Below are 23941 nucleotides of genomic sequence, written 5' to 3' on the forward strand. Positions count from 1 at the left end.
ATTAGGTCATTGATTTGGGATCTTTCAGTCTTTTTAATATATGCACTCATGGCTATAAACTTTCCTCTCAGGACTGCCTTAGCTGTGTCCCATAGGTTCCGGTAGGTTGTGTTTTCATTTTCATTGACTTCCAGGAACTTTTTAATTTCCTCTTTTATTTCATCGATGATCCAGTGTTCATTAAGTAATGAGTTATTTAGTTTCCAGCTGTTTGCATGTTTTTTGTCTTTACTTTTGTTGTTGAGTTCTACTTTTACTGCATTGTGATCAGATAGTATGCACGGTATAATTTCTATTTTCTTATATTTGCTGAGACTTGCTTTGTGCCCTAGGATATGATCTATTTTGGAGAAGGTTCCATGGGCTGCTGAGAAGAATGTATATTGTGTAGAGGTTGGATGAAATGTTCTGTAGACATCTATTAGGTCCATTTGATCTACTGCATAGTTTAGATCTTGGATTTCTTTATTTATCTTTTGTTTGGATGACCTATCTATTGATATAATGGGGTGTTAAAGTCTCCCACAACCACTGTGTTGGAGTTAATATATGCTTTTAGGTCTTTCAGGGTATGTTTGTTGAAATTGGGTACATTGACATTGGGTGCATATAGGTTGAAGATTATTATTTCCTTTTGGTCTATTTCCCCTTTTATTAGTATGGAATGTCCTTCTTTATCTCGTTTGATCAATGTAGGTTTGAAGTCTACTTTGTCAGAGATAAGTATTGCTACTCCTGCTTGTTTTCAGGGGCCATTTGCTTGGTAAATCTTCTTCTAGCCTTTCATCCTTAGCCTATGCTTATTTCTGTCAGTGAGATGGGGGTCTCCTGTAAGCAACAAATTGTTGGATCTTCCTTTTTAATCCATTTCATTAAGTGGTGCCTTTTGATGGGTGAATTAAGTCCATTAACATTAAGCGTTAGTACTGATAGGTATGTGGTGATTCCTGTCATTTACTTGTCTTAGTTGTTTGAAGGTTTGATCGTGTGTACCTAAGTTGAGGTTACTCTCTACTGTCTTGCTTTTTCTTTTCCTGTGGTTTGGTGCTGCCTGTCTTTTCGTGGTTAAGTTGGGTTTCACTTTCTGTGTGCAGAATCCCTTGCAGAGTCTTTTATAGTGGCGGCTTTGTGGTCACATATTGTTTTAGTTTCTGCTTATCATGAAAGACTTTTATTGCTCCATCTATTTTGAATGATAGTTTTGCTGGGTAGAGTATCCTGGGGTTGAAGTTATTTTCATTCAGTGCCCAGAAGATCTAACCCCATGCTCTTCTTGCTTTTAATGTTTCTGTTGAGAAGTCTGCTATGATTCTGATGGGTTTACCTTTGTATGTTATTTGGTTTTTCTCTCTTACATCCTTCAATATTCTTTCTCAGGTCTCTGTGCTTGTTTTAATGATAATATCCCATGGGGTAGTTCTATTTTGGTCTGGTCTGTTTGGTGTTCTGGAGGTCTCTTGCATCTGTATGGAAATAGATTTCTCTAGATTTGGGAAATTTTCTATTATTTTGTTGAATATATTATGCATTCCCTTTGCTTGCACCTATTCTCCTTCTTCGATGCCCATGATTCTCAAGTTTGGTCTTTTGATGGAGTCTGTGAGTTCTTGCATTTTCTTTTCACAGGTCTTGAGTTGTTTAATTAATAGTTCTTCAGATTTTCCTTTAATTACCATTTCATATTTGAGTTCTGAGATTCTGTCTTCTGTTTGTTCTATTCTGCTGGATTGGCCTTCCGTTTTGTTTTGCAGTTCTGTTTCATTCTTTTTTCTCAGGTTTTCCATATCCTGAGTTCTTCCTCTCTAATGTTGTCTATTTTCACCTTGAGTTCATTTATCTCTTTATTAATCATGTTCTTTGTTTCACTTTGGTGTTTATACAGTGCTTCTATCATTTCTTTTATTTCTTCTTGTGCTTTCTCAAATTCTCTATTTTTGTTGTCTTGGAAATTCTTGAGTGTCTCCTGTACATTTTGGTTGACCATATCCAGTAGGATCTCCATAAAATTCTCATTGATTACTTGTAGGATATTTTCTTTCAGATTATTCTTGTGGGCTTCATTGGGTTCTTATGCATAGTTTATCTTTGTTTTGTTGGAGTCTGGATCTGAGTACCTGTTTTCTTCATTTCCCTCTGATTCCTGTACTACTTTTTGCCATGGGGAAACTGGTTTCCCAGTTTTTTCTGTCTTCCCATCATTGCCCTTGGTATTGTTATTTTCCCTGTACTGTGTGCAATTAAGTATTTTATACCTTGTAATAATAACAATGGTGATATTTAGAATGGAATGGTGAGAGAAGAGGGAAAGCAAAGAAAGTAAAGAAAAAGGGAAAAACAAATAAACAAGTAAAAACAAAACAAAAAAAAGTGTCAAAGATATAAACAGGGAGAGATTGTGTACTAATCAGCAGTAAGCTAAACAGGCATTAGAGAGACAGAGAGATGATTGAAAAAAAAAATCTCCAAGCTCAAATCCAATAAAGTTTCAGTCTTAATAATTTGGTGTTAGTCCCTCAGTCTCCAATCCTGGAGATGGTGTCTCAGAAGTAGTTCTGTCATTGTCTCTTTAAAGGGGGGGAAAAAAAAACACTGCAAAGTGTCCCAAGTTCAAATGTAATACAGTTTCAGTAGGGTTTTCAGCATGCAGGTGTGGTTCAGTTGTTGTCTCATCAAAGGAAGAGAGAAAAAAAGAGTCTGGAGACATTTCTGTGAATGGCTATCTGCAGCTATGGCTCACCTGCCCACTGCTGTCAGCCTGCTGTTGCTGGAGGCGTTATTTATGCAGATCTCAGGAGTGAGCTTAACACTCACCTGGCCCCTCAGGCTTTGCTTACTTAGAGTTCTCCTGCGCACAACCTCCACTCTTACAAGCTTTCCCCTTTCCAAGCACACTGGGGGAGGTGGTGCTATGCCCACCTTCTGTGGCTGGAGTGTTTATTTACAGTTCACATGGGAAGTGGGTCTTCCCCTCTCTCCTTTGGAGTTTTCCTCACACTGCCGCTTTTACAAGCTTTCCCACTCCCGATTGCTGGGCAGGTGCCACCGCTCCTGCCTTCTCCAGCTGGCTTGTTTATTTACAGTTCCAGGAGGGATTGCCCTTCCCCTCCTCTTCGGCACACAGGGCACCCTGCCCTCTTTGCTATGTGTCTTTTTGTTGTTGTTATTATTCAGTTTGGTTTTTTTTTCTTTTTTCCCTGGGTGGGGGTCGGTCTGTCCAGGGGGCTATGCTGATCTGGCTCAGGGTTGTCTGTGGGAATACCAAGTGATGCTTAACTCACCTTGTGGTCTGCGTCTTCCCAAGCGGTCTGGGAGCTGGCATCTGGCAATTCAGGAGCCCTCTGGTTTCTGTTTAACGTGGAGTGGGGATGCTATGAAAGGGCTGGGGGTGTGGAGGAGTCAGAGTTTTGCCTCTTCTCGGTGGTTTTTCCTGTAAAGTGTATCTCCAGCATCTCTCCAAGATTTTATTTTAGGAAGCACACTTTCTGCTTCCTCCCTCTGGTTGCCATCTTGGAATCCCCCTGTAGACACATATACATGTGAAGGTTTTGCCTTTTGGGGTCTCCACCATTTCTTCATCATCTAGAACAGGGCTTTGTCAATAATTACCTTTGTATGAATACACATACATTTACAAATCAGTGCCATAATTTCTACATGAGCTACTTTTACAATAGTTTCATGTCATGATCTTTTCTTAAATTTGCATTGAAACATGCCTTCAGAGTATTCTACTGCTTGGAGATTCTGTAAATACAGTGCACAATATTGGTGAAAGCAAATGTACATTCTTTACAAGAAATAACAGATAAGTGGTGTTAGTATGTTTATGTGCATAAATATATATCATCAGGGTAGCCTCTGACTTAGGTGGAAAATGTCTTCTCCTTGTTTATTCTTTGTAGCTTGGCTCAATTATGTCTGAAGATACATCAAAACATTCCCAGAGATAGAACAGTTATTTGAGCAATACTTGTGCTCTGACATAAAAGTGGAACATACCCTGAGTTGTACAAAATACCCTCTCTTTGTGGTAATAATCACTACCTACCATTACAAAGAGCTTCACACATTTTGCATGGATTCAGTCTGTCACATAAAATATACACAACATGAAGTTCAACAGGGAAAACTTGGAAAATCTGTCTTTGTTTTCCTCTCTTGAGTAACTTACATCTTTTATATTTGTATAAAATCCTCAAGCCATAGTACTGCCATTAAAAACTTTAATTTACTGGAGGTATCTACTGCAATTCAAATTAAAGATTAATTCTCCCACTTCAGAATTCTTTTCATTTAATTTATCACTTCCCCTCTTTGTTTACTACTATTCTACCCCTTGGTTCCCTGTCATCCTGTCTTTTAAAATACCTTCAACTTAACTTTCTTCTATACACTTTCTGTCTACTCTAGTGTGATTTTTCAGAGATGAAAATATTTTGAAAAAAAGATAAAATTTACAAATTTAAAATCCAGAATCCAAAACTTGGGTCCTTTTTGTCTTTTTTTTTATATAATGCTTAATTTGCTGAAAGCTTATTTCTCTTGGTTTAAAAGAGGTATTATTCAGTCAGGTGCCAACAACAAATGCCTGTAATCCTAGCTATTTGAGAGGCTGAGATCTGGAGGATCACAGTGCAGGGCCAGCCAAGGCAAAAAGTTCATGAGATTCCATCTCATCCAAAAGTTGTGTGTGTTTGTGAGGGATGGAATGCACCTGTCATCCTAGCTATGGCAGGAAGCATAAAATAAGAGGACCACAGTCCAGGACAGACAGCCTGGACAAAACTAAGACCCTGTTTCCAAAATAACCAAGCAGAAAGGACTGGAGGTGGTGGTTCAAGCATACAGCACATGCCTAGGAAGTACAAAGCCCTGCATTCAAACTCCAGTACTGCCAAAAAAAAAGTATTACTCAAATTAGATTGAGGTAATCCAAGAGTATATGTCATGAGATAATGAAATTGGGAGGAAAAATCAGGGAAGCACTTAGAAAGGTGGAATTAAGTTGGGGAAGAACTGGGATTCACTTCAGTGTTCCTCACGTTGTATAAATATTTTTGTCACCATGAGAAGCAAGTAATTAAATCTGACATTGCATCTCTCCCTCACTGCCACCTATCACACAGACATGTTCTGAGTCTGTGAGTATATGCGAAGCATAAGATCCATAAATATAAATAGCCATAGACTATTTAGCAACAGGGATTTTTTTTTTCATTTTTCTTTTATTATTCATATGTGCATACAAGGCTTGGTTCATTTCTCCCTGCCCCCACCCCCTCCCTTACCACCCACTCCGCCCCCTCCCTCTCCCCCCACCTCAATACCCAGCAGAAACTATTTTGCCCTTATCTCTAATTTTGTTGTAGAGAGAGTATAAGCAATAATAGGAAGGAACAAGGGTTTTTGCTGGTTGAGATAAGAATAGCTATACAGGGCATTGACTCACATTGATTTCCTGTGCGTGGGTGTTACCTTCTAGGTTAATTCTTTTTGATCTAACCTTTTCCCTAGAACCTGTTCCCCTTTTCCTATTGGCCTCAGTTGCTTTAAGGTATCTGCTTTAGTTTCTCTGCATTAAGGGCAACAAATGCTAGCTAGTTTTTTAGGTGTCTTACCTATCCTCACCCCTTACTTGTGTGCTCTCGCTTCTATCATGTGCTCATAGTCCAATCCCCTTGAGCAACAGGGATTTTATACAAGTGACCCACGAGCAGGTTATTTGTTGCTCTAAGTCTTAGTACTCCATCATAACATGAGGACACTGATACTTGTTTTTCAGATTGTTCTGAGAGTATTTAAATGATGTTATGTGTTTCACCTTGTTGGTCTAACATAAAGCCTGGTAAACACTCAGGTGTGGAAGAAATTGCTAGTTGCTCACCAAAATTCATGTCCTCTCCTCCCTCAGATCAGAAAAGTGCCGCCCTCCTGGTTGTTACTGAAGATGGAAGGGCCACGTGTACCACACTCTTGTGAATGAATTATGAGTGAAAGTGAGTGTGTCATTGCTAGTTCTGGCCAATAAATACCTGCCTGCATGGTCATTCTCTCTGCTCTTTCTCCTTCAGCTGTAATGAACTTGACCTTGCAAGTCTATGTCAAATATAGAAGTAGATTCCATCAGCCTGGCTCTCAAATGTCCATGCTTAACAAATACTGCTCTTCTTATCCTGTCCAAGACACTATAAATGTTCCCCTTGCCTAAACTATAGTTACCTTCTTGATTAAAATCCCTGACCTCCTTCTTCTTAGAGCATTTATTTTAAAAGACATTCAGTTATTAATTTTTTCTACCCTTTTCAAATGTATGCAAACCTTCCCCCAGCTTCATACCAGCTTTATGACCTACAAAGAGTCTTTTCCTAAGGACCCAAGAACCAGCTCTTTGAAATGATGAGGTAGCAGTCCTATCTCTCAGTCTTCAGAGAGGGCAGGCCCCTAACTTGCATGGGTGACCAGTCAGCAAACACAGATGACAATCATGGAGAAGAACATTGGAAAATCCAGTATGTTCAACACATCCCATTAGCCACCCTCCCCCATCAACATCTAGTACTTTTTCACCAGCTAATCCTAGCATTTAAAAACACTTCAACTATTTGTTTCAAAAATCCTTCATTTTTTATCTAAATTTTTGGCCTATCTCTGCCTGTATCCTTTGGTAATTAACTTAATTACTTTTGCCTCAATTTATGCATTGTTCATGAATGCTGCAATTCATCACTTAAACTTCCTTTACATTACTTCTGCACTTGCCAACATAAGCTGGTAATGACCACAAGAAATATGACTGAGGAACAGAAATCAGGTCTGATGGTCAATTATTTTAATCCAGTTCATTTGAAAATTAGACCTCTGCTTCTTGGCAGGCCACTGCAGCCAGCTGGGAAAGTATTGCAAATCCTCATAGCATGTTGGGAATCTGATGAAATAAATACACAGACATGCAGATATCTAAATAGAAAGGTGTATCTTATAGTATTAAAATATGTTTTGAAAGCTTCTGAAAGCAGAATAGTGTAGCAAAATATTTCCCTTTGTTGACATGGAAGAACAAATGGTATTTCTTTGTTCATTATAACATGGCATTTTGTATAGTTCTTTGCAATTGATTGGAGTGGTGGTAAATTTCAAAGAACTGCACCCTAGTTCTTACGGAGTTGAGTGGACTAGATATTAATAAGGATATACATACTAATGATGATGAAGCAGCTGTCCATGGAAAAGCTGATTTAGAGCATATTCAGTTTTATCATTTTGACAGCTCGCTTGGGAAAACATACCATATTCATTCCCTTTCCTTGTGCTACAGTCAAATTAGAATTTCATTTGAAGATAAGGAGCCAATATCATAGCATTTTACATTCTCATCTTTATGACCTACTTATTTTTAATACCTTCTGTTAAGAGATGGGCATTCTTCAATGTCAGATAGGAGCGATTTTATTTCTCTATTTTCTATTTTAGTGATTTTTTTAAAAATAAAAATTCCTTCTCTCAAATAGACTTTCCTTAATGCATCCTAGATATCATGATTATTTTTTGATTGCTTGTTTTTATTTAAACATTTTTTTCAGGAGATATCTTTTTTGATATTTTCTAATTTCTTTTTTTAGTATGACTTTATTGTATTTGAATTTTCATTTAATAACATGTCATTCATTAATCAATGGTAGGGAGTTAATTTGTACATAGAAATAGATACAGTAATGCCTGCCTCTGAGTGTGTAATATTTTAAATGGGCACGATAACACTTTCACCTGAGGACTCATTACTAGTTTGACTTTAGCATGATTTTTTGACTCGTGACCACATTAAAGGGGACAGAAATGAGCAAACTGCATCAGGATACAGAGATAAAAGGAAAAGAGAAACAGAAGTAAGATTTTATACCAGTTTTCCTTGGAAAATGCTATTGTGTCTACATGGAAGTTATTTGTAACAAGGGTCAGATAAATCTGTGAGTTTTATGCTGGGTTAATAATTTCCAATTTCTGCATGTTTTCCACTGCTTGTGTTTCCTTTTTTACAAAATACAATGCTCTCAAGAATCTTCCTTCCTTATGCGATACATCCCTACCCCAATCTGTCCTACAAAGTATCATTGGATACATACATGTGAGACGATTGTAGGGTTTATTGGGGAAAAGTCTGTGTAGTCCTCTAAACTCCCTCCATTCCACAGCTTGGACTGGGCAGGGATGATCAGCAAACACCATAACCAACCATCCTGTACAGAAAGACCCCAAACCCAGAATGCTCTTATATATTTACAGGAACAGGTGTGCGTGGTGGCTAGGACTGTGGCAGAACATTTATGCTACAAAGAAGCAGTAGGAAATGGCCTTGCTGGATGAGTGGAACCAGCTCTGGAATCCAACAGCTGGAATTAGCTTATGTCTTGCTGAGTTAACTCATCCCGCTGAGCCAGCTCTTGGCTAACCCTTCAAAGTAGAGAGGACACCAGCCCCCAGAGCTATCCAGATTGGTTTTCGTACATCCTCATGAGAAATGTCCTAACTTGTCCTCTTTTTCTCGGACTCCTAAATTCTAAATTCTGCTAGTTAAATCAGAAGTCAATGATTGCTATTAAAATTAAAATGCTGGGAGATTATTACCTTATGTAATAATCATAGCCATAGTCCTCACAATAAGAATAAAATAACTAGTAGATATAAAATCCTTACTAGGATATCAAGCAACATGCAAAGTACTTTATAGGCAATAAATAATTCAATTAAGTCTTACAAGAATCCATGAGACAAATGCTATTATCAGTTAGTCACAAATATTTGGATATACATTAAAATGGTGCATTGGTAAATTATGTACTCATCAAAAGAGTTGGATATGAGTTTGGGAATTTAAGTACATTACACTACAGATGGGAAAGACATTTGGGTTTATATACCTTTTTTTGCTTTATCCACATCATAATTCTAATTGCTCTTTATTCCTATGAAAAGGCACAGATTAGCTGACTTTTAAGAAATACGCTAAAATATCTGTAAATAAAGGTATGAAGAATAAATTTTTGTGTCCTGAAGATTAAACAGAGAGATGGCAGGCCTCATAAATTAACCACAACAGATTTAAGCAGATATCCGTTGTAAAGAAAGTACAAAACAATATAAGTCCTTCCTTCTTCAATTTTTAGCAGCTCTGTCTCTGAAAATACATAATTCATGCATCTATCAGGTTCCTTTCTTGTCAGTATCTCAAAGGAAAGTTGGGGGGGAGGTCCATTTGCATATTAATGAGTCAAAGAATATTTACATTGCAGCCAACTGCTGTTCCTTCGTGTGTGCACACTTGCTGCAAAAGCCTGAATGTCCTATGAGTGACTAAAGCATCAAGACTGAATTTGGAACACTGGCATTTTTAAGAGTAGACTGTAAAAAATTACCACTGAATTCCCTTTCCCTCTTCTCTTTGCCATTAGTTCTCCATTTAGCAACCCGAGGCCTCTCTAATAGCCCTTTGATTCCAGTGTTCTCCTGCCACTTCGGCAGTAACCACTTTGGAATCTTAAAGCCAGTGCTGTCGCCCTCATTTGCCCTCCTCTTATCCAGTAACAGATCGCTACTAATCCCCATCTATTTTTAAAAGGAGTTCACCAAGGTGTTTCAGGTGGAAGAAAAGAATACTAAACACTCTAATTGCCCTGAAAGTGCTATTTCCATTGTCAGTTTCACCTTAGAAGTACAGAAAAGACCTCAAAGCTGTGGACTGAGAGGGATACTGTGTTGTGATCAGCTCTTGCACAAATGCTCTGGATTTCATAACTACACAAAACAGTAAGTTCATGCACAGCAAATAACAGAGGTTAACAATCGAAATCTTGGTACTCTATTCTGTTCTCTGAGACCCCCCTCAAAAACACACATCGGTGAAACTGAGCTATTCTGAATTCTACAGCCTCTTTGTAATTTTTTTATTGGCACTAAGAGGTGTTCTTTTGCAGCCTGGTTTCATTTATTCTGTGTGCTCCGGGAACAGGACTCCTCCCAGTTGCTTTGGAAAGCGTTGCCACATTTTAATAGATGTCACCAGCACACGGGAACTTTCCTGGTGTTGTGACTAAATTTTTCTTTTCTTAATTGCATTCCATTATTCCTAATTATGTTTACTGGTAGGTGCTAAGTAATTATGTTCCCTTCGTCCTGTTAACACCCTTCAGATATTAGTAGCAGTCAGGTCCTTCATTAATTTCAGCTGAGAAGGCTATGTATATTTAACGTTGTATTATTTTCCAGTATGTGTCAACTTTTCCTCCCCTTCCAGGACATTTTACTCCCCTGCATGCAAAGCTTTTCTGCATCTTGTAGTGTATAGAGCTTTTATACCGTCTGCTCCCTTTGGCCTCCAATATTAATAGTGATTGGTGTCTCCTTTTTCACTTTTTTACTGAATCTCTAGAAAAATCCTCATTTCCACAATGCCTCCTTTCCTCTCCTCTCCTGCAACTTGGCTGTGCGAATATTCTTTTGAGACACATCATCCTGAACTGTTAAATTCTCTTCATCGAAGTGGAATTGTGATGCTCTCCTGTCTCTCAGCTCTTCTGTCTTTGTGCCAACCTAAAATGCAGATGAGACAATCTCCTCTAGCCTTGCTCTGACCACCTTCACGCAGGCACAGTCTAAGAGACCCTGTCACCTCTGGCCTCCAGCATCCTTCTTTGGTGCTGAGTCTCAGAGGCCATGAGATTCTCACAGTGCCCCTGCATGCAGTGCAAGGAGAGGTGCGTGAGGCAGTGCTCCGTGGAAGAAATCCTAGATCGGTACTGACCAGTTCTTCTCTCTTGCGTCCTGACACCAGCCCTCTTCACTTACACTGGAAAGCAGGGGTCGCCAGTTAAGTAGCACACTTTACCTGAGTCCTAACACTCATCCCAGCTTCCTCAGTCATCTCCCACAAGTATCAACACCCAGCATCAAAGTCTTTGCTGGAGACTTGACTTTCTGAAGGGTTTGAGGAAAGTCGAATAACTTGCCATCCTTAAAAAATTTTCTTCAGAGAAAAAGAATCAATCACTCAGTGTCGCACCCTGTACCTGTATTTTAATCTTTCTTTAGTGACTTCAGTCATTCAAAACTACCAAAAATGTGAGAGAGAAATATTGAAAGTAAAGGGAGAGGAAAGACATTTTGTAGACACTAATCGTAGTTCATGTATTATCTCAATTTCCCAGCAATCTTATAGAGTAGGAAGGTATATACATTCATATGCTAACATTTATTTTGGCAGTACTGGGGTTTGAATTCAGGACCTTGAACTTCCTAGGAAAGTGTTCTGCCATCTTGAGCCCTTTTTGCTCTAGGTTATTTATTCATTTTATTTTTAGAGTCTTGTTTTTTGTTTGAGATGACCTGAGACAACAACCCTTCTATCTCTGCCTCCTGAGTAGCTGAGGATACAAGCATGACCACTACATTTTCCCAACTTGCATAGCAATGTTTTGATCAATAATGGGCCACATATTCAATTGTGGACCTATAAGATTATAATGAAGCTAAAAAACCCCATCACCTAGTGACATCACAGATATTATACTGTAACGTCACAGTTTAACATACTCCTCGTGTTTGTGGTGATGCTGGTATAAACAAACATACTATATTGCCAGTTGAATAAAAGTTTAGCAAATAAAATTATGTAAAGTACATAATATTTGATAGTGATAATAAACATAATATAAACCAGTAACAGTCATTTACTATACTACTCATCATTATTGTAGAATGTATTCCTCTTTATTAAAACAAGAAAAGTTTACTATAAAACAGTGTTCAGTGTTACACAGTATTCAGCCTCAGACATCTTATTTTCACCAAGTTTCTTTACTGCCTCCAGGGGCCAGGTCAAGTGAGTCATGTAGGTCTGCGAAGTTACACTCTGATACTCATACAACAACCAAATCGCCTGATGACACATAGCTTAGAATGTACCCCATCCGTAAGTGACACATGAGCATATATATGTAAGCCAGACTTTGAGATTAAAATTTGAGTGAAAGATTTAGTCCATCTCTTCATAAGAACAGTCTCTAATACAAAATAGTTGAAAATCTCTACTAGTTTTCTATGCTTCAAAACAAATAAGCCCCCAACTTAGCAAGTTAGGCAACACATTTATTATGTCACAGCTCTTAGTCTCTCAATTTGTTGTTGGCTGGGTTGCAATCATTTTAAGGCTCACCTAGGGAACTGCTCTATGGAAGCATGCAAGGTGAGAAAGCAATATGGAGGGTCTGTAATGGATGTTGTAACTAATTGTGAAAAAGACATCCATCAGGGTTGCTGAATTCCACTGGCTAGAACCAAGTTACTCAAACAGAAGGAGCTACAGAAGTCATGAGTACCTAGTCTCAGTCAGGCTTCACTGAGATGATCATAGAAGTTTTCCTACCACACAATTCAATTCAGTAAACAAGACATACAGCAAAAACTAAAACAAAGGAAAAGGATGATATGAGTCCAAGGTGCGGTTATAGATCACAACACAACACAATGCCTAACATGATTAACTAGCTCCATGCATTTGTTCTGCATCCATAGCCATGTCTCTTCCTATTAAACCATGCCACTTTCCTGGAGCCAGCGTGTTCCCCTTGCTGAGAGCTGTTAGAAGAAGCTATCTATGAGTATTTAAGTTCTCACCTCCAGGTTGAAAAGTCTGATTCAGCTTCGGCATTTAGAGGTCTCTGTGAATTCCTTAAGAATTAATCTCTTAGTGTATTCCTGAGAGATCTGTATAGTAGATTGTTTGCAAAAACAGTCCAAAGTTTCCTCCCCTTGCATAACTGTACTTTCTATAATGTGACTTTGCTGACTACTCTACCCATCGAGAGGTGGAGCCTTAAACATGGGCTAATATTTTAAAATATTTATTAACACATATTAATGGTACAAACAAGTGGGCTTCACTGCAACATTTCCATATGTATATACATTACATAATTGATCATGTCCACCTTTTCTTTTAGCCTCTCCCTCCTTTCCATCTCTCCCCATCCCTCAGCCTCCTTAACAATCCCTAATAGTTCCCTTTATGTTTTAAGGTCATGATTTTAAGTTTCTGCATATGAAAGAAAACAGGATAGACTTTGACTTGCTGTAGCCAATTTGGTGAAAGAAAGTGAAGTGTGCTTGTTCTTACCTAAACTATGAGCAACGTTCAACACTTCCACTACCTTTATTTGCTTGCAGAAGAATGTAGGGTCACCTGGATCTGAACTAAGTCAACTCAGTTGCCCAGGTGAGATACCTTACATGTGATTCAGCCCAGTCAATATGAACACAGCCACCTGGCTAATAACCAAATGACCAAGGACATACAAGTGAGTCTCTCTAGATTGTTAGAAATACCAACCCAGATTGCTAGACAGCCTGGTCAACTGGTAAACTCATGAGAAAAATCAAGTAGTTATTATGTTAAGGCACTAGCTTGGGGCAATTTATTATATAGTAACATATAAATGACAATCAGTGAGATAGTTATAAATATATACATATATGTATATACTATAAATATGTATATATGTATATATAAATATGGAGGGAGAGAGTGAGAACAGAGGAGTGAAGACTGAAGTCAAGCCATTACTAGAAAAACAACAGTGTGAGGTCATGAGACCCTGAGCTATATCAATAGCAATTAGGAAGTTGTAAAGATTCTAGAGACCAAGATTTGCAAACGTAACAGAGAACTAAAATGTCACTGGATTGCTGTGGATCCAGGACCTTATAATATAACAGAAAAATTTCCAGAAGGCATAATTCAGAGATATTATCTTACTTTTCTAATCTCTCCTTATATTTTAGATAGGTAATGATAATTGTTAAAACACATTTCAAAAAAAGACATAGGATTATTTTTAAAGAAAAATTCCAAATTAGATACATTTCTCACATAATCTGTGGACAGCTTCCATGGCACACAGGAAGGATACCCACAGGAGGCTGTGGTGTGACTGGCTTTCTGTATTTTCGTACAGTAAGACTTGTAATGGAAAGTTGTTATCACCCAACATGCACTTGAAAACTAAAATAATCCCAGAATTCACTCAATGTGGAAGGGATATGCAAGGCTACTTAAACAGATTCCCCAGATGAGATTCCTCAGCTCATGCAAGAGCTAACAGTGGCAGCTTATCCAGTTTTAGCTCTGAATGTTTGTTCTTCCTTAAATGAAACCAAAATAACTTCTGTTCATTGATTCTTACTCTGCCCTGTGGTACCATTACACAACAAATGTAATCCCTCTTCTCTGTGGCAACTGTTCAAGTATCCAAAGGTAGCAAGTGCAGGCTCCAAAGAATTGTCCTTTTAAAGGTGAAAAATCCACACCCCACTTTCCTCCTTATCACTTATTGGCTAGTTTTAAGTCCACTTAATATTTTAGTGGGTTTCCAATAAACACATTCAAAATAAAACTAAACCGAAAAATATTGTTAATATAGCACCTAAAACTGAAGGCAACTGTCCAGCTTATACAGAACTTCAGTCAACTAAAATTTTATATTTCTATGTGGCCCCATTAACCCCTCCCCTCTCTAGGCTATCTCTGTGCAGTTCACACTGTGGAACTAGATGCAGGGTCTTATATCTATACCCTTACTTCATTTTTGCTTCTACAACATTAGGCACCAAGTGCCATCGATTTATTTTTTCAATCTTTCCTTGTCTCTGGATAATCACAAACTTTCAGGATGCCTAAAACCTCTGAATAAATGCTGAGCCAAGAAGTACTGTGAAGGAGACATGCACGAAGTCTCCAGAACCCTCCATCCAAGCTAGCACTGATGCATTAATAAGCACTTTTGGTACAATTTATCACCTACTATGAAACCACCTAACTGTGCCATCATTCTCCCCATTTATCTCCATCTGATCCTCAAGGAAGTTATTGCTAGATTCGATAAACACCATGTGAGCAACATTTCTGTAACCAACCTTCCCTTGCCCACTATGAAAAAAGCATTTGAATGTCAGCTTTTTCATTTTTTCTGCATTCATTTTATAGAAACTGGAACTTTATTTACTGCTACAGCAACTCTGGGACTTTAGATATTAGGATCTTTGTTTTTAAAATCATTAATTCTTTTGATGTTTCCATTGAATCCATTTTGCAAGTAAAATTTTTCAAGCAGATTGTCATTTACATTATTAATCATGACCTCTCTTTACTTTGTCCCATGATATAATTGCAAAGAGAAACTTTATTTTCCCTAATGTCCAGACCCTATTCAGAATAGCCTCCTTCTAGTTGCTCTGACTCACTGAACTTGTAGTGGAATGGACCCAAGTAGAGACAGCTCTTTGAGAATCTAGAGAATCACCTCAATCTTTAAGTGGGATAAGAAGCAAATATGCAAAATGACAGGAATGATTTTATACAAATTTTAATAAAATAAATAAACTCAAACCAATAGATATTTACTCAATGTCTACAATCCAATGCTGTGAGCTAAGAACTGTAGAGAACATAAAATATAACCGCTATTTTTGTGAGGAAAGAGAATGAGTGCATAATCACATGAAGGGAAAAAAATGCTTAAATAACAGCACCAGACAATTATAAAAGAGATGTCACAAGGCAGAACATGATTCATTGCCAGATGAATTATTCAGACAGTAAATTTTACAAGAGTTTAGGAGAGGGAGGGTTTGCTTGAGGCTGGAGTAGCCAGGTCCATGAAGATAGATGTGAGCTGGAACTGAAGCTGGGTAAACGGATAAACTCTAGACATGAAGAAAGAAGAAGAGAGGACACTTTTGGAATTTGGCACAGTGTCAGCAAAAGTGTCTGCCGGAATGACTGGAGTGTTAGGCAAACTTTTTTGGAAAGGTTTTTACAAACTGTCAGAAAGAAAGGAGACTAGTCAGTAAGTTCTTGGAGAAGTTAGTGGCATATATTTGGAAAGAAGATTGAGGAGAGAAATGATGATTTGTGAAATGGCTTTGAATGGGAACAGGCAGAGAACATGGGCTGTAGTAAGGATATAGCCATATCAGCAGTATATTTTGGAAGAACAAAAGATGAGAAAACAGAAAATTAAAAACAGACAGAGGATACCACCAGTCTGATGGGATACTTACTCTGTGTTTCATCTTTTGTCTGTTAAAAATAAATACAAAAATGAAGATTGAATTGGGATTGCATAATCCCCATTTGGCTATTTATAAACATATATTATTTGTGTGTCTGATATGTAAATCCCCCTCCCATGGAGGCAGTCAGTGTGAAATCTGTAAGCTGAGAGCTAGAAAGAGTTTCTGTTTCCCAGACCATGCAGGAAGAAGATACAAATAAGCAGAAAAGGAGTCAAGATCAGTACCAACAGGTGGCAAGGGCAAGGAAAGGATGCCAAATCTAAGGTACAGAGCAAAGCTAAGAAGTAAATGCATGCTCCAGACCATCTGAAATAGGTGCAATGGTCCATGGCTGGATCATATGTTGCCATGCTGGATTTGAAGAACTGTGAATGGGAGGCGTGTTGCAATCTTCTGACATTTGTATTTATGATACTGTAGAAACCAGATTAGGCCCACAGCCCATCATTACAACCTATGGCAACTGTGTTATAAACTTTCTTGTCACTGACAAAACACCTGACATAAATAATTGAAGGGAGGAAAGATTTATTTTGGCTTATGTTTCAGAAGTTTCCTTCAGTGGTTTTTTTGGCCTATGAACTTGGGCAGGAAATAATGGCAGCAACATGTGGCAAATGTTTTCATGTCCTAATGGACAGGAAGCAGAAAAAGGGAATACAGGAAGAGTCAGGGCAAAGATGCAGCTCCTGAGGACATGCTCCCAGGAACCCTACCTCCCCTAGCTAGACCCCCGTTCTACCTGTCACCCCTTCCCAATAAGGCCATCAGACTATGAATCCACCAAGGGATTAATCCATTCATTAGATCAGAGCCCTCATTATCTAATCGTCTCTGGAAAAGTCATCACAGATCCACCCAGAAGTATGCTGTGCTAATACCTAAGTGTCTCTTAATTCAATCAAGTTGACAATGAAAATTACCCATCATACTAACTTCTCATTCTCACACAGAGCTTCCCTTGTGTTGCTGGAAGTTGTCTCTGGCATTCTCCTATTTTCTGAATCTGGGTCAGAAGTTGCTTCCTCCTTCATTGGATTTCCCATGTGCTCAAACCTTTTCAGGTCTAATCCATTTTCCAGTGAACTCTTTTTGAGGCAGGGTCTCACTGCATAGTCCAAACTCATGATCCTCTTGTCTCCTCCACCTGAGAATTGGGACTATAGATATTCACAACCACACCTGGCAAATACTGTCTTCTTAAAGTTCCTTCTTGTACAACTTCTATCTATATCACTAATGTGGCACTTATATCTTAGGCTACCTGATACTCCTATTTGATTATATGCATATCAGATTATTTTAATTTTAAACTCCTCATGGGCATTATATTTTATCTCTTTACATATATGTTACCTAGAAAGTGTCATTTCTCATAAATATGTATATGTATATGCACACACAGTAATGTGATATATAATTATACATTATGTGTGTGCATCACTTTTAATATATTATGACTGCAAATATCTCTGAAAATCCCTTGGGTAAAGGACTATGTTTTAAAGATAATATATATGTTCAAAACATTTTATTCCCCTCACTTCAGCAGTTCAATCATAAATCATTACTTATATAATAAAACAGGTAGTCCCACAGTTGTTCATTTCGTGAGCACAAATTTCATGAGTGGTCTTTAACTAAGATATTTCACAGTCACTAGATTCCAGCTAAGAAAATAAAGGCAAGCTTTCTGTCAAGATTCTTAGAAGACTGTCTCCCATTGATGAATAAATCACTGAAGAAAGCAGCAACTAAATTCCTCACAATGTACAGAGGCTACTAGTTGATGATTGCTTCAAGTTGCTGCTAAATTTTGTATGAAAAGCTCTGGTCCTAGTCCATTTGGCTTACTCCAACAAATTACCACAAACTATGTGACTTACAAATGGTTCTGGAAGCCAGGAAGTCTAAAGTCATGGAACCAGGAGAGTCAGTGTCTAGCTAGGACCTACTTCCTATTCTAAATGGTCCTCCTCTCTCTGGGTCCTCACATGGCAGAAGAGGCACTAACTCTCTCTGAGGTCTCATTTCATACAGGCACTAAGCCCATTCATGAGGATTCAACTCTCATCACCTAATCACCTTCCAGAGGTTCTTCCTCCTAAAACTGTCACCTTGGGGAAAAATATTTCAACATCTGAATTTGGGAGAGACCTAAACATTCAGTCAATCCATCATAACTCCATAGACCAAGCAGCATAGATGACATAAACTGTGTCTTCCTAATAATAAGGCCTATATTATACATTTTTCAAAATATGATATATAATATGATAATGTTTTCAAAAGTCATGAGCAAACCAGCATAAATGAAAATCCTTCTGTGAGTGTAAAGCAGGTGTATGAGTGTTCTGAAATATAGCAAGTAAGGATTCTCTAACTCAATTTTTTCTAGATATAAGGAATAGATTGTACCAGGACACCAAGATCCTGCCACTTATCTTTTAAATTAATAGATTTCTGAATGGATAGAACACTAAAAATAACTGATTATTTAAATGAAAGAACTAACATAATTGTTATGTAAATGGTATATCTAATTATCTAAATTTTCTCATAACCAAATGAAATTGGACTCTTTTTAAATTAATATTTGTGAATAATTGAAGCAATTTAATACCAGGAGAAATCCTAAGTGTGATGACAATAAAAATAAATGACTATTATTGAAAGATTTTATGATAATGAAACTTATTATATGGAATATTTTCAAAATATTTAACAACTCAATGTATTGTCAAGTGTAAAAGAGAATCTTGAGCCACAAATTATGTTATCTTTCATTATAATGATTTACAAAAGATAAATTACTACAGCTGTTCATAAAATAAAATTATAAAGAAAGACATTGAATCATACAAAGGGACTTAAATTAATAGTCATAGACTCTGACAGAAGAATGACTATCTTTTGCTAGATCTCAGTTTTCCTACTTGCAAAATGCTGAAGAAATATTTGCTTTTCTTCCTGCCAGGATTTTTGAAAGAATCAAGTAACATAATTTTGAAAGAATTTTCATATTGAATGTATTTATTTTTATTACTAACTTTAATATATTGATTGTCAATGTTATAAAAGAGCAAAAGTCTTCCCCAGTCCTAATTTCTCTTTCTCTCCCTCTCCCTCTCCCTCTCCCTCTCCCTCTTCCTCTCCCTCTCCCTTTCTTTCTTTGTTTTCCTGGAAACGTTACTGCTTTGCTTTCAAAGTTCATACCTGGAATGCTATGGGTAAGTCTATGACTAATACACAGATCCTGTGTGATGATAAGTTTCCTTGCTAACTTGATTATACTAGGGTACCCAGTTACATGTACAATGTTACTTCTAAGTGTGTCTATGAGGGTTTTCCGAATCAGTAGGCTAGGGAAAGGGTCGAAAAGGAAAGGAGAATTTGCTCTCTTCTTAAATGGGCACATCCACCACCTCCTATCCTGGGACCTCAGAGCTCTTGGCTCTTAGACTTATGGGCACAAGGTCTTACTTACACCAGTGCCCCTGCCCCAACCCCCATCCTTAGCACATCAGACATGGACTCAATAATGCCACCAACTTTTCTGGTTCTCCAGGTTGTAGACGATATATAGTGGGATTTCTTGGCCTTTGTAATCACATAAGCCAATTCATATACATATATATACACATATACATATTATAAATGTTATGACACATGATATATGTATCCTATTTATTCTGCCTCTCCAAAGAACCCTGACTAATAGATATATATCTTTAAAGATTTCTCAAACAGACAAGCTGCTCCCCAAGATGTGTGCTCTCCTTCACACAGTGAAGCATCACTGAGTGGGACCTGCTCCATTGGGATAACTTTCCCAGCACCTCTTGCATTCAGACAATGAGCCTGTGCCCCTCCCTAGAATGAGGCAAATGAATGGGGTGCCTGCCATGGGAAATTTAAGTCAGCACTTATTCTGAGTATTTCAAGTGGTGGTGCTGTATCACACAATCCTGAGAGTATCACCTTAAATTTTCTGCCTTAGGTGATCCGCTTGCTTCACATATTCTCAGCCACTGAAGTGATACATTTCATTTCCTGATGGTAGGATTTAAGAGGTGGGTGGGGTGCCACCCTTGTTTTCCACAGTTGTTGAACCTTTTTACTTCACAGCTAGCAGTGAGACCATTCATTTCCCTACATTCTTATCAACACTTGGTATAATCTTTCTAATCAGAACCATTCTAATGGGTGTGCAGTAGTATTTCACTGGAGTTTTGTTTTTCTCTGACTCATGATATTGAGAAACTTGCCATGTGCTTATTTCCTTTCTGTATATCTTCTTTGATGTTCAAATTTCTTTTTCATTTAAAAAAATCCATCATTTTCTTTTTATTGAGCTTTGAGGGTTCTTTACCTATTTGGATATAAATTATCAGTACATATTTGCAAATATTCTCCTAGTCTTTGGATTTTCTTTTCATTCTCTTAACACTGCTCTTTGAAAAACAGAATTTCTTCTTATTTTAGTAAGGTCTAATTTATCAAGTCACATGTTTATAGATCATATATTTCAGTATCACATCTAACAAATCTTCATCTAATCTAAGTTCACAAAGGTATTCTCCAATATATTAATTATTCTAGAATTTTCATGAGGTTTCATTTTACAGTCACATGTATGATCTATTAAGTTTTGTGTATGGTATATATGTTATTTGAAACTAAGGTATTTTTGAATATAGATTTCTAGTTGTTTCAGAGCCATTGGTCACAAAGATATGTTTTCTTCACTAAGTTGTCTTTATACCACTGCTGAATATTAGTTATCTATATATGAGTAAGTCTAGTGAAGGACTCTATTCTTTTCCATTGATCTATTTGTTTATATTTATGCCAATACCACACTATGGTGCTCTAATTGCTACAATTAATTAGTAACTCTTAATTTCATGGAGTGTTACTTTCTCAGGTTCATTCTTTTCCAAAGTTTTTTTTTTTCAGATATATACAGACTTTTATTTCTTGTCATTCTCCAAACAATACGGTTTAACAGATATTCATTTACAAAGCAGTTGGATGGCATTAGGCATCAGAAGTAATCAGGAACTGATTTGAAGTGAATGGGAGGGGTGTGCAGGTCACATGAAAACACTAAGCTATTTTGTAGAAAAGATTTTGGTATCCTCAGGGGTCCTGGAATCAGTCCCCATGGGTACCAAGGGACAACCATATGGGTACTGACATCTGCAAGGAGCAAACAGCCAACCCACAATGGCCAGAGAAGTGTCCAGGCTCAGATACCCAGTGTCCAGGCATCAGGGCCACCTGAATCCTCAGGTTCTGGCTCTTTTTTCTGGACACATCAGTCTGCCTTTTGGTGGCTTCATCTTCTGAAAGACAGCTCAAGATATGACCACACAGCAGTGGGCATTACATCCATGAATGACAGAGTCCGCGGGTGGCTTTGTCCCAGTGGAGGCCAAGTATGGAGGAAAGTGTCCTTGTGAGGAGGGGTGCATCTGGATGGGTCATCCGTCCTCCTGGCTCTCCCACATGATCAGTGGAAGTGCAAACTTGAGAGCCTCAGGTTCACCCATTGAGGGGACCATCACGACAGAGGTAGCCAGGCTGAGCCTTGGTGGATGGTCACGTTGTACATAGTGGAACTTCAAATGGAGTTGGTAAGACGGCATCTTCCAACTCCTGCCGACGACCTGTCCCCATCACTCCTTTGAGAGGACACCTGGAAAGTGAGAGAAGCTGTACCTCTCACTAGGCAAGGGGGGACTGTGAGGTGACTGAAGCAAAGCAGGTCTTCTGCAGCTCCACGACATCTTGTTGAAATGCAAATTTCAGATTGAAGGTCCAGACGCTGTAGGTCTGTGCACTTGGTTATTTCCAGTGACCTTGGGTAACGGTCTTGCTCTGGGGCACTGAGTGGAAAGACTTCCTGAAAGTCTGCTTGGTCTTTGGTTTATTTCTTTTCCTTTTTGTTTTGGGCTATTTTTTGTCTTTGGTCATTATGTAGTCCAGGCTGGCATTGAACCCATGATCCCCCTGCCTCATTCTTCTGAGTGTTGGGATCGTAGGCATCCATCATCCCACCCAGCCCTTCCTGCAAGTCTGTTCTGGATAGAGCCTAGTGCTAACTCAGGACACATCATCAGTAAGGCAGACGTGATGGTTGGCCTCCCTCTCCTGGAACTCATAGCCGAGTGAAGCTGACAGCTTGTACCCAGGCTGCTGGAACCCCTAGCACAGGCCAGGGGACTCCTGGGAAGGAAGGGCTCCTTGCTTGGCATGTTCTCTCCAGCTGCACCTCTGTTGAACGAGGGCTGCTGTAGTCCTGGGCAGGTGGCTGGGCATTGTACACTGCATGGACCCCTCTACATCACAATGCTCACGGTGTCCCATGAGCATGCAGAAGTCACATGACTTCTACACTGAGCACTCTCAGGGCCCCACCCTGCCAAGTCAGCCATTTGAAATATGGCTGTCAAGGATCCGTGTCTAACAGTAACAGCAATAAACTGACCCTCCTGCCACAGTGGGAGTCCTTCATCCTGCTCCCGGCTCTGATGTCCCAGAGGCCAGAGGATGATCAGGAAACAAGTTGGTGCCGGAGGTCATCTGTGACTCACCTGGGTTCTGTTTCTGAATTACTTGGTGCTGTTTCTGAATTACAGCCATGACTGTATGGGACAAAAATGAACGATGTGGTTGTTTGATACTAACCTAATCATCAAATGAGGTGCAGTTCATTCATAGTTTTGCAGAATTTAATTACTGCTAGCAACTTGCTTTGTTATAGCAAAAAAAATAAAGCAACTGACAAAAAATGTATTGATGAATGCTGCATTCTACCTTGAGACCAGAATCATCCCAGCTTCTTCTTTTCCAGTGAACAAAGTATACTCTGGTGGGTTTTTTTTTTTTTTATTAATCTGTCCAAATGTTTTCTTCTGTCATACAGTCCTCATTGAATGTCACTGTTTTTCTTGTTGACTATGATAATATGAACTCAATTCTATGAAGCCTAAATCATTTTAATTCCACAGTTAGTTCTTTTTTTTCCAAAGTTGTTTTGCCAATTTGTAGTATTTTTGCATTTCTGTATGAATTCTAGAATTAGTGTGTTGTTCATGTAATTTTGAAGCAATTTGCATTTGATTATTCTATCATCAACTTGGGAGAAATAGTGCATATTAACAATATTGAGTTTTCTGATTCTTGAACACAGTATAGGAGTGTTTTAAGCATACTCCTGGAACGTGTCTTTTTTTTAATCTTAGTTCTCGTATGGATTTAGGTCAAGAGGAAGATTTAAGTCTCTTTATGGTAATAGACCAGTCCCCAATACTTGTTTTTTATTTATAGCTTTCCTCTGTGGTTCCTTGTACTTTTCTGATATTCCCAACTTTTGTGTAACAGGTGGCCTGTGTCTTCTTCTCTGCATCTTTTTGTCACTCATGATCTCCATGCCTTTTCAATTTTATGCTAAAATCTATTCATATGATTGTCCAGGCCACAAATTTGCTACCTCTTCAGTGCCCTTTTTCTTGTTTATTATCAGTTTGAAAATTATTTACTACTTCTAGTGTTTTCATTGTTTTTTGTTTCTAGGTTTAATTCATATATCCCTTCAGGTAGGATCACTTTATTAGAAGAATCCTCTGTCTGCCCTACAAGTGTAATATGATTTCATTTTTTCTGGACACTAAGTTTTAGGTCCAGCTGCTGGAGCACACTAAGCAGGAGCATTCTGACAAGGCGGGCTTTCTGGGGGCTGCACATTTGAGGGATGAGCACTTCTTAGCAGCAGTACGAAACCAGCTCTGTTCCTGTGTCTCTTTGAATTTTC

At 38.3% G+C, this 23941-nt stretch overlaps 1 long non-coding RNA gene across 4 annotated transcripts in view; it reads right to left on the reverse strand.

Annotated features, from left to right (window-relative positions):
* Window positions 1–23941, reverse strand: part of LOC109675295 (uncharacterized) — a 439119-nt gene that overhangs the window by 53187 nt on the left and 361991 nt on the right. For 2 of the 4 annotated variants that reach the window (XR_012439087.1, XR_012439088.1), the window contains one exon: window positions 3504–3518. The exons of 1 other annotated variant lie outside the window; for it this stretch is intronic. This is a non-coding gene — a long non-coding RNA (uncharacterized lncRNA). Of the gene's footprint in view, window positions 1–2981; window positions 3519–23941 lie in introns of those variants that run through there. One more of the 4 variants, XR_012439080.1, reaches the window with a different exon arrangement.

The sequence above is a fragment of the Castor canadensis genome, chromosome 11 (assembly GCF_047511655.1).
Source record: "Castor canadensis chromosome 11, mCasCan1.hap1v2, whole genome shotgun sequence".
In the NCBI taxonomy this organism is placed as follows: domain Eukaryota; kingdom Metazoa; phylum Chordata; class Mammalia; order Rodentia; family Castoridae; genus Castor; species Castor canadensis.